At 47.5% G+C, this 12,062-nt stretch overlaps 1 protein-coding gene across 2 annotated transcripts in view; it reads right to left on the reverse strand.

Moving 5' to 3' along the window:
• The window catches only part of CD8B (CD8 subunit beta), a 46,783-nt gene that overhangs the window by 14,930 nt on the left and 19,791 nt on the right, over positions 1-12,062 (reverse strand). The window lies entirely within an intron of this gene.

Genomic DNA, 12,062 nt, shown 5'->3' on the forward strand with positions numbered 1-12,062 from the left:
TACTTAGGTTTTTAGCATGTTTTTCCTTTTTTTTTTATTTTTGTTTTTGAGACAAGGTCTCGCTCTGTCACCTAGGCTGGAGTGCAGTGGTATGATCCTGGCACACTGCAGCCTCAACCTCCTGGGTTCAAGTGATCCTCCCACCTAAGCCTCCTAAAGTGCTGGGATTATAGGCACGAGCCACAGGGTCCAGCCAGTTTTTAGCATGTTTTCAATATGCTCACAATACTGCAATGCATGTCTTTGCCACTAATAATTCTTGTGGGACTGGGCATGGTGGCTTGCACCTGTAATCCCAGCACTTCGGCAGGTCACTTGAGGTCAGCAGTTTGAGACCAGCCTGGCCAACATGGCAAAACCCTGTCTCTACTAAAAATACAAAATTTAGCCGGGCGTGGTAGCACATGCCTGTAATCCCAGCTACTTGGGAGGCTGAGGCATGAGAACCGCTTGAACCTGGGAGGCAGAAGTTGCTGTGAGCCGAGATCGTGCCACTGTACTCCAGCCTAGGGGACAGAGTGAGACTCTGTCTGAAAAAAAAAAAAAAAAAAAAAAAAAAGTATTGTCATTATTGTGCATAACCAATAACATCAGGAATATTTTCATGATATAGAAGTGAAATTGCTGGTTCAAAAAAAAATACACAAATTTGAAGCTCTAGATATGTATTGCCAAACTGCCCTTCAGAATGGTGAGACCAGCCTGGACTCCCAGCAATGGCTTATGAATGAGCCCATTTATCAGCACTCTTATCCGCCTGAAATGTTATATTATGGTACAATCTGGTAAAATCCATTTAAAAAATGCATTCCTTTTGTTTGTTTATTATTTTAATACTTCCAATTTACATTAGAAACCAGTTTGCATTTAATTTTATTAGATTTTGTTATTAAATTACTAAATTTCTGGTTTCTTTCTGTCTTTTTAAGAAACATTATTTATTTAAATCATTTAGAATTTCTTTTGGTGTCAGATATGAAGGGCTAAAACTCAGTTTTTTCCAAATAGTTAACCAATTGTCCTGGCACTCTTTATTATAAGCTATCCTTTTGTTTGTTTGTTTTTGAGACGGAGTCTTGCTCTGTTGTCCAGGCTGGAGTGCAGTGGCCTGATCTTGGCGCACTGCAACCTCTGCCTCCTGGGTTCAAGCGATTCTCCTGCCTCAGCCTTCCAAGTCGCTGGGATTACAGGCACCCGCCATCATGTCTGACTAATTTTTGTATTTTTGTAGCGATAGGGTTTCACCATGTTGGCCAGGCTGGTCTTGAACTCCTGACCTCAGGTGATCTGCCTGCCTCGACCTCCCAAAGTGCTGGGATTACAGGCATGAGCCACCGCGCCCAGCTTCTATAATCTATTCTTTCCCCATGTTTGTGAATGCTACGTTTGTCATGTAATCCACATGTTCAAATGGAGTCTATTCATGCATCACCTCAGTTGTTGAAATCAGCAATTTAAAACTGATCAGTAAATATCTAGCAGCTGATAAGCCCACGAGGCGAGAGAAACTTTTGCCTTTGAGAAAGAAAATGTTTTCCTTCTGATTCTAAAATAATAGGTGAGTTGCATTTCCCTGTCTCTGCAATTTTTCCATCTGCTAGGACCCACAGATGGGGAAAATGAGACGTCTGATGAGGCAGCAGGAATCCAGAAGCCAGAACACGGCTAACCAGTAACGAAGTTGTGGGATCACTGACGCTCCCCTACCCCAGACACGGGTGGTCAAAGTAGAAACTGAAGATCAGCCTCAGAGACTCCCAGACTGAGGAGTCAGCCTAATTTTCTGATAAGAAATTAAAGACTAGGGGCTGGGGGGAATGAGAGAAGTATTATTCTCAAACTTTTAGGGGAAAAAAAAACACACACACACACACACAAAATGAAACAAAACAGTGAAAAGAATGATCAGGAAGTCAGTAACTTCATTGTGCCTGTGCTTGCAAGGCCATGTTTTTAACTATAGGAATTAGCCATTGTAATAACAAATCCCACTGCTGTAAAGAAGGTATAAGTGAGTGGGAAAGGTTCTTAATTGTGCTCTCTCATCTGACCAGCTTGAGTGTTCACACCATGCAGCCACAGCCAGAGCAGCACACTCTATCTGGGGTGGTGAATTGTAATTTTAGGCAAATATCAGAGGAGAAAACAAATTACCTTGAGTGCTTATAAAACCAAAAATAGTAAGAGAAGGCCAGGTGCGGTGGCTCACACCTGTAATCCCAGCACTTTGGGAGGCTGAGGAGGGTGGATCACCTGAGGTTAGGAGTTCAAGACCAGCCTGGCCAACATGGTGAAACTTTGTCTCTACTAAAAATACAAAATTAGCCGGGCATGGTGGTGTGTGCCTGCAATCCCAGCTACTCGGGAGGCTGAGGCGGGAGAATCGCATGAACCCGGAAGGCGGAGGCTTCAGTGAGCCAGGATCACGCCACTGCACTCCAGCCTGGGTGACAGAGTGAGATTCGATCTCAAAAAATAAAAAAATAAAAAAATAAAGAGGAGATGTCATATCAAATAAGAGGAAGGGCACAGTCACATGAGGTTTTTATGCGGCACCAAATAACCTGTCCAAGTAGGGAATAAATGCCGACCCTGTCAGGTTGTGAGCCACAACGATGCCCACTTTTCCTGCCCCCACTCTCCCTTCTGTTGTTGGTTTGCCCCCAATTCACTGCTCCCTGTGTGTGTTGAGCTTTGTAAGCTGCCCCAAATCCTTTTTGGAAATTAGGCAATGCAAGAATAAACAAAAACGTTAATTCTTAGGAGCTTTTCAATGTATTATAAAATTGAATTTTAACAGACAAGTTAATAAAAATAAAAAGAGGAATACTTTTGTTTTGATCTCTTGTTATTTAAATGAAATTAATTCCTTTTCCAGGGGAAAGTTTTTGTTTTAACACTCATGGTCAGTGCTGGCCTCCCCTCATCTCTTCTCTTCTCTTCTCTCCTCTCTTCTTCTCTCTCCCTCCCTCTCTCTCTCACCCTTTCCCCTCCACCCTTCCTCTTGCTGCAGCCTCCTCACAGGGTCATAGGCACAGACACACAGCTACAGACATGAAGATGTTTTCCTGCATTACAAAAAAGGGTAGTTTAAATACTTCCCTGCATCCTGCTTTTCCTCCTTAATAGTGCACTCTGGCAGTGTTTCCAAGTTAATCTATCTTTTTTTTTTTTTTTTTGAGATGGAGTCTCACTCTATCACCCAGGCTAGAGTGCAGTGGCGTGATCTCGGCTCACTGGAACCTCTGCCTCCGGGGTTCAAGTGATTCTCCTGCCTCAGCCTCCCGAGTAGCTGGGATTACAGGCATGCACCACCATGCTCAGCTAATTTTTGTATTTTTGGTAGACACAGAATTTTGCCACGTTGACCAGTGTGGTCTCAAGCTCCTGACCTCAGGCAATCGCCTGCCTTGGCCTCCGAAAGTGCTGAAATTACAGGTGTTAGGCACTGCACCTGGCCCTTTCCTCTCCTCTCCTCTCCTCTCCTGTCCTCTCCTCTCCTTCCCTCTTCTCTCTCTCTCCCGCTCTCTCTCACCCTTTCCCCTCCACCCTTCCTCCCTCTTTTTCTTTTCCTTCCTTTCTCCCTTCCTTCCTTTTCCTTCCTTCCTTCCTTTTCCTTCCTTCCTTCCTTCTTTCTTTCCTTCCTTCCTTCCTTCCTTCCTCCTTTCCTTTCCTTTTTCCTTCCTTCCTTCCTTCCTTCCTTCCTTCCTTCCTTCCTTTTCTTGGGGGGCAGTGGGGACAGAGCCTTGCTCTGTTGCCCAGGCTGGAATGCAGTGGCTTGCTGTAACCTCAAACTTCTGGACTAAAGTGACCCTACAGCCTCAGCCTTCCAAGTAGCTGGGACTGTAGGCATGTACCACCATGCCTGGCTATTTCTTTGGTAGAGACAGGGTCTTGCTTTGTTGCCCAGGCTGGCAAATCCTTCTTCTTTTTTTTTTTTTTTTTTTTTTTTTTTGGAGACTGAGTCTTGCTCTATTGCCCAGGCTGGAGTGCAATGGCACAATCTCGGCACTCTGCAACCTCCACCTCCTGAGTTCAAGCGATTCTCCTGCCTTAGCCTCCTGAGTAGCTGGGATTACAGGCACCTGCCACCATGCCTGACTAACTTTTGTATTTTTAGTAGAGATGAGGTTTCACCATATTGTCCAGGCTGGTCTGTAACTCCTGACCTCGTGATCTGCCCACCTCGGCCTTCTAAAGTGCTGGGATTACAGGTGTGAGCCACCGTGCCCGGCCAAATCATTCTTTTTAAGTCATTCTTTTGATGGCTACATGATATTTTTGGGTGTAGATAGACAGCAAATTATTAAATGATTCCCTGTTGATTAACCTGGGATTGTTTCCCATTTTTATTTTTCCCAAACGATATTGATAGAATCATCTTTGTGTATTTATTCTGATGCAATGATGCTTCTGCTTTCCCGGGGACCTATTCCCAGGAGTGCTGAGTGACAGTCCCTGATTCATGTTAAACGCTACTAGATGGTGCCCCCGTTTTCCACGAGGCTGCAGCGCTTATCACAGCATCAGCAACACCTGCGTGCCCTTGGCCCCAAGCTTTCCGCAGTGAGCAGCATCGCTATTTTACATTTTCACTTACTCAGTGACATTTGTACGCAAATGACAGATTATTTTTCTGGAAGATGCATGCTTAACCATGTCAGGGTCATAACTCATGCTATGAAAAAGATTTTGGTGTAGAGGTCATAGCAGAAGAAATGAAAACATGTGAATCAGCCTTCCTCTCTTAGACGCAGACACACACAAAGGTCTTCACTGAGCTTGGATATTAAAAGCAGTGCAGGGGAAAGGGTGGGGAGGTTTGGAGTTACCATCAGGAGCGTCTGACCAGGCTCAAATGTGGGATAGTTGTCCATTGCAGAGCCTTGTATGTCACATTGACTAGGAAAAATGTATAAGACAAATGTTCCAGGCCAGGCACGGTGGCTCACGCCTGAAATCTCAGCACTTTGGGAGGCCAAGGCGGGAGGATCATGAGGTCAGGAGTTCGAGACCAGCCTGACCAACATGGTGAAACCCCATCTCTACTAAAAAATACAAAAATTAGGGAGGCATGATGGTGCATGCCTGTAATCCCAGCTACTCAGGAGACTGAGGCAGGAGAATCGCTTGAACCCGGGAGGCGGAGGTTGCAGTGAGTCAAGATCATGCCACTGCACTCCAACCTGGGCAACAGAGCGAGATTCTGTCTCAAAAAAAAGAAAAAAAGACAAACGTTCCCCTGCACCCTCCCCACCAAATTGATTGCCTGCCACACACACAAGCACACACAGGCGCACTCCGAAATTACGCAGATAAACGCTCGACAGTATTACTCTGTCTCCCATTGATAAGCTCTTTTCTGTGCTGGGTGGGGCTGGAGGACTTCCTGAGGGAGGAAGATGGAACTGCCAGAGTGAGCACTGGCTCTTGTCTGAGCCCTGTGACCCTTTCTTCTCTCCTCCCTCTTCCCCTACACCACAAGGTAGACCACTCAACTTGGCTTTCTGAGTTTCTAGGGAGGTGGGCTTTGAGCAGGGCCCACAAAAGAACTTCAACCAAAGTCTGCTTGTCTTGTGGAAGCTGCCCTACCTTCCTGTTCCCAAACCAGCAGCATCAGTGTGGCTGCAGTATAGGTACTCGGATAGAAGGGGGTCAACCCAAGCTCCATCTTCTGCCCTGGTCCAGCTAGAGCCTTCGTGATTTGAAGTCAGGCCCACTTTTTGTGCTGATCACGTTTACTGTTGCTCTCCCTTCCCCATGTCCCCCAAACTTGGCTGAGACTGAGGTGAGGGTGGAGGGGTGGGAGTCATGGCCTCCCTTTTACCTGGCCTGGTCTTGCCCAGACAGCAGGCCTGGCCCAGCAGGCAGCTTCAGGCTCGCAGGATGCTGAAGGGGTGCTGGGGAGGGGTGTGTGGGGAAGAGGGGCCTCCAGCCCTCTGCCAACACCACCTCACATCTTCCCCTCGTAACTTTGCCCTCACCCAACCGCAGAGACCTCCACAAAATCTGTGAGAGGCTGTGAACTCCACTCCCAGACAAACACAACATTTTTGAGAAGGCAATCCATGCCCTCTGCTTGTGTTGGCATCACCCGGGTCTTTCTCTGGTCTGTCCAGGGCTGGTACGAGGCTGCAGCCAGTGAGGCACTGAGGTCACTCACTCTCGGAGCCATGCAAGTGTCAGCCTTGGGCCTGTGTCTCCCTGGCCATGAGAATGAAAGCCTGTGGGGTTAGGGACAGCTTCTGAGCCAAATCTTTAGTGCCTGAAACATGTGCCTGATTGAGATCTGAGTTGTTGAACTTGGTTCTCTAAGGGCATTGTCCATTGTACTTGGCAGAGTAAACATCCTGAGTGGTCCTCACAGCCTTAAGGAGCACAGAAAGATGGGTGGGTGGGCGGGGGAGCCAGCAGGGGAGGTGCTGGGCTGTGCTCCCAGCTTGTGGGGGCCTAAGGACCTTCTATCTGAGCCTTTTGCTTTGTTCATTCATTCATTTCAATTCTGGCCTCAGGCTTAGGACTGACTTGTACAGGTGGCAGGAAAGAGGCAGAGGACCCCCACAGGCCTTGTCCCTGAGCTAGTAGGGAGGGAACTGAGGCCTACAGGCTCTAAGCAAGACTGCAAGCCCTGGGGACCCAACTATGTCTATCCTGGCTATGCTGCACCCCTAGTCCCAGCACAGGGCTGGCTGAGCCCACAGAAGTTTCCCCAAATAGATGTGAACTGGCATCAAGAAATTTAAGGGATTGGGCATGGTGGCTCACGCCTGTAATCCCAACACTTTGGGAGGCTAAGGTGGGAGGATCGCTCGAGCTCAGGAATTTGGACCAGCCTAGGCAACATAGCGAGACCTCATCTCTACTAAAAATAAAAAAATAAAAAAATAAGTGGGCATGCTGGTGCACACCTGTAGTCTCAGCTACTCGCTTGAGTCAGGGAGGTCAAGGCTGCAGTGAGCCATGACGGCGCCACTGCACACTAGCCTGGGCAACACAGCACTGTACACACACACACCCCACCCCCCAAGGAAGAGGAGAATTGAGTGCAGAGTTGTGGGTATTAGTTCAGTCATAAATGGGCACAGGAGTGGAAATGGTCTACAATTAAAAATGCATGAAAAGGCCAGGTGCTATGGCTCATTCCTGTAATCCCAGCACCTTGGGAGGCCGAGGCGGATGGATTGCTTGAGCCCAGGAGTTCAAGACCAGCACATGGGGAAACCCCATCTCCACCAGAACTATAAAAAATTAGCCAGGTGTGGTAGTATATGCTCATAGTCCCAGGTACTCAGGAGGCCGAGGTGGGAGGATCACTTGAGCCCGGGAGATAGAGGTTGCAGTGAGCCATGAGTGCACCACTGCACTCCACCCTGGGTGACAGAGCAAGACCCTGTCTCAAACAACAACAACAAAATTACCTACAGGAATGGACATGGTTTCCTCTCAAATTTAGAAGTCTAAGCAAAGCTCTTAAAAGGGTACTCGCATGTGAAAGGCGGTAAACTAACAGGAAAAGCAGGATCCAGGAGAGCCAACAGTACTGTGCAGGATGTAAGTGCCTTTTTCAGTGCCTCTGCTTTCAGCTTTACAGGAATCACATGTGTCATGCATATTTCTGTGAATCTCAAACCGGTGCGGGGCTGGGGAATATGGTTTCCTTCTGTCTGAGTTATGCAACTGGAAGGCTCCAGGAACCGGTGACTCACGGTGCCCCAGGAGTGTCAGTGACGCATTGAAGGAGGTTTCCCAAGAAGCGACAGAGGAAATATATTTTGCCCTCCACAACCTTGGAAGGCCTCTGAAGACAAGGCTCTTTCTGTCTTTCCCTTTGACTGGGTGATAGATTCGGATCAGCGTTGCAGCCCACGCGGGGTCGGGGATCACTTTCTGAAAACAAGTTGCCCACTTCCTACAGGTAGAGACACAAACTGCGGGGCGGGGGCGGGGATGAGTAAGGATGAAAGGGATGGGGTGGTGTAGGACCCCCTTCTTCTTTTGAACAGGCCCTGGTGGGCTCCACACCTGCAGGCTCCTTCCCACTGAGAGGAAGGGGATGGGGGGAGGGGGGAACACCAGTGCTGCTCCCAGACCCATTAAGGTCCACAGAAAAACACAGAAAGGGAAGTACTATAGATGTTCTTCAGGGCAGAGAACCCAGGCTCACCTAAGGTTGCTGGAGTGCAGACCACCCCCGCCACTAGCCTAGCCCCATATGAACTTCCAGACAAGTAAATGCAATTGGAAATGTAGCTTGCCCAAAGTCTGCAGCTGGTAAAGACCCAGACTGTGCTGTTTGGCCACCTCAGACCTGCCTCACCGTGATTTCCATGGTTCAGATTTTTAAAATTTATGAATAAATCTTTCATTGGTGGATATTTGTGTTGATTCCAATTTCTTATTATAACAATGGCCAGAGGTTCTTTTTTCCAAACTTTTAATTGCTTTTTCCCCAACTATGAAAGTAATACATGATGTAAAAATTCACACAAGGAACTGTAGAAAGCAGAAGTGAAAATTCCCCGGAGTAACTGCCATTAACAGCTGAGAGTAAATCCTTACAGACCTTTTCCTGTACATATCCAAACAAATATACCCAGAGGCCTTGATTTATTATTGGAGAAGAAAGATCAAATCTGCAGAACAATATTAGAAGATTTAATTTTCTATATTCTCTATGTTATGTATTATATTCGCGAGATTTCAATTTTATGTTTTAAAAAATATGGGAAGAAAAAAAAACAGGAAACTTCTTTTAGAAAAAATTTATTTTTGAGACAAGGTCTCGCTCTGTTGCCCAGGCTGGAGTGCAGTGGCATGATCACAGCTCACTGCAGTCTCAAACTCCTGGGCTCAGGATATCCTCCCACCTCATTCTCCCTAATAGCTGGGACTACAGGCAAGCACCACTGTGCCCTGGAAAATTTTTAAATTTTCTCGTAGAGTCAAGGTCTCAAACTCCTGAGCTCAAGTGATCATTCGGTGTGGGCCTCCCAAAGTACTGGGATTACAGGCGTGAGCTATCATCCCATGTGCTGGCTGAAGAAACTTCCAAATACCAAGTTTGCACATTTCTACAATGTTCTGTACTTGGATTTAAAAAACTCTCTTTCTTGAAGTAGAATTTACATCTATATCCATAGCTATAAAGTCAACATGTACAGCTTGATGACTTTTTCTAACGAAACACACTCATGCAAGTGACTCCCAGATTGAGAAGCAGAAACGCTCACCTTCAAACCTCATGCTCCCTCCTAATGACCCACCACTGGACTAAGGGTAACTGTATCCTAACTTCTAACAACATATATTTGTTTTGCTTGTTTTCTTCTGTGCTTGAATTTTAACAGTGACCACATATTGCACCATGTATTGTATTAAGAATAATCTATACAAATGTTTTAAAAATACATGCATTTGCCATAACCATCATTTGATATCAGCATATATGGATCTAGCTCATTCCTTAGTGGCTGCCTAAACCCCCTTATTAGATTGTATCTGAATTTATCTGACCAGTCCCTTTTGATGAACATTTGGATTATTTCCCATTTTTAGCTAGTAAGCAGCGCTAGAAGGAACAATCCGATGCGTATTTCTTTGTGCATGTCACTTTTTGATGTGTTTCTTTTAGATAAATGCCAACAGTGGAATTGGTAGTCAAAAGACAGCTGGATGGAGTTTGGGGGGCATATTTCATCATAACGGCCCTATAGAATGTAGAAGCAGCTCAGTTCCTCCTTCAAAACAAAAGTCAGGTGCTGGGTGCAGACCTTCTCACCGCAGCCCCCACCATTGGCAGCCTAGCCTGCTCTAGCTCCCTGGGCAGCCGGAGCTGAATCCGCCTTGGCAGGTGCCTGCTGCACAGAAAACTGACAGAGGAGCGCAAACCACCCCTGCCCCCAGCCCAGCCCCATGAGAACTTGCAAGCAAGTACGTGCAATTGCAAAGACAGCAGCAGGGAGACGGTCAAATTTCAAAGCCTGCAGTGGGACAAGGGACCTTGCGGCCTGTTCTTACTTCCGCTGCGCACTGGGTGTGAGCCTTCAAGAGGGCAGACCGCGTGCACTGCAGGCCTTAGTCTCTTATTTATTTGTGATGGCCCGGATGAGGAGCCCACCTGAAACATGAACCCTAGCGGAGTCTGGTCCAGCTGACCCCAATTCTTTCACCCCTCGCCTCAGCCTTGGAAGGCAGCCTGTCCCTTATCCTCCGAGTTGATAGGCAGAGCTTTTGCTTCTTTTGAGCACCTCCTGCTAAGGCAGGAGACTAGGTTCTGGGGGCAGGGAATCTAAGGCCAATTCGTGCTGAATCAAGGAGAAACACCTACGTCTGGGGGCAGGGAATCTTGAGGCCAATTTGTGCTGATTTCTCAAAGCTGGATCAAAAGGAAAACACCTGGGTCTGGGGGCAGGGCATCTAAGACCAATTAAATGTAAACCAAAAGGAAAAACCCCATCTCCCCACACTGAGTAACCAAGGATCAAAGGCTACTCTCTCTACAACCCTCCCGCTTCCACCTTATCTCAGACGGAAAGGGAGACTGCCCTGGATTGACCCCAGGCCAAGCACGGGCCATCCCGTCATCCACATAGGGTGTCAATTCACCTCAGCCTTTCGTTAGCCACGGACCAAATCCTTCATCTAGATAAGGGGTAGCCGACAGGGACCTCAAAAGGGGTACTTAAAACCCAGAAAACTTTGCAATTGGGACCATGGGCCGCCTGCTTAGGGCCCACTTCCACCCTGGGGAGTGCTTTCTCACTTCAATAAATTCCTGCTTTTGCTGCTTTTATTCCTTTATGACTTTGTGTGTTTTGTCCAATTCTTTGTTCAAAATGCCAAGGACCTGGACAACTTAGACTCAAGGCCCCCCTTCCGGTAACACTGCATCTATGCCCTTCTAACTCCACCCACCACACCTCGTTCTGCTGCGACCGCACCCCAGATGCCCGGAGAAGGCCACACTACCCCCTCCCCAGGTTGTCTTTCCTTTCCTGTTTTTTTTTGTAACATTTCTTACATTCTGTGGCTGCCACCGGTCTCTGAACATAACCTGATTTGTCAATGCCCTTCTTTGAGCTGGCCAGGAAAAGCAGGTGAGGCGGGATTCTCCTTGGCCCTGGACGTGGTACTTCTGTTAATGCAGCCTCAGGTTGCAGAGTTTTATGGTGCAATAGCTCCTAGGCTGCTAAAGCTCAGGTAGGGGGCGGCTAAGATGGGACTCAGGCACTTTTTCAAACCCAGGGACGAGGTCCTGCTCTCCACTCTCCACTCCTGCTCAGCACTTTCTCCTTGCTTTTTCCTTGTCCAACAGTTAAGGCTAAGAATCAATAAGAAAATGAAGGGACATGTGACAGAACCCCTCATGCCTCCTACCTTCTCTTTGGTGCCTGACTTGAGGCCAGGGATCCCTGGGGTTCATCCCACGGTAGAAATGAATAAGCGCTAGTTCAGCTTGGGAGTAGGCCACGAGAAGGGCCAAGGCACCTGAAGCCTGGCTCTGGGAGCCCTGGGCACTTCCTAGCCTCTCTAGGACTCTCTATACCTACAATGTTGCACAAATGAGGATCTCAGGTGTAACAGGAGGATGTACAAATTTTATCCTTATGGTTTCTGTTCCACTGAGCATTGATGTCTTGGCTGTAGATGGGCTTCTACACATTTATGCCACAGGAGCCGTTTGTTCTCTTTAACCTGGGACTTTATTTGTACAACTAAGACATTTGTATAAAAAGAGCAGAACATGAAAGAAGAATTAAGCCATGGGAGAGTAGAAATGGGAGCTGAGAAACTTACAAGTGGAAGACGAAGTGAACTCCTATCCTCAAACCCACAAGTTCCCAGCCCCAAAGGAAGCCCTCAGAGACTGACATGGCTTCTGGGAACTGGACAGCCCCTCTCAGCAAGCCTCATTCCCAACCTGCGCCTGGCCTCTCTGTGAGGAAGGTCAGCCCCAGCCTGGGAAGACCCAGAGGGAGCCAGCCCAGCATCACCCCATGAAAGACCCAGGACCCAATGTTACTGCCCTACCAGGGCAAAGCAACTTGCAAAGATGGTGGCTG

Source organism: Chlorocebus sabaeus, chromosome 14 (genome assembly GCF_047675955.1).
Source record: "Chlorocebus sabaeus isolate Y175 chromosome 14, mChlSab1.0.hap1, whole genome shotgun sequence".
NCBI classification, from domain to species: domain Eukaryota; kingdom Metazoa; phylum Chordata; class Mammalia; order Primates; family Cercopithecidae; genus Chlorocebus; species Chlorocebus sabaeus.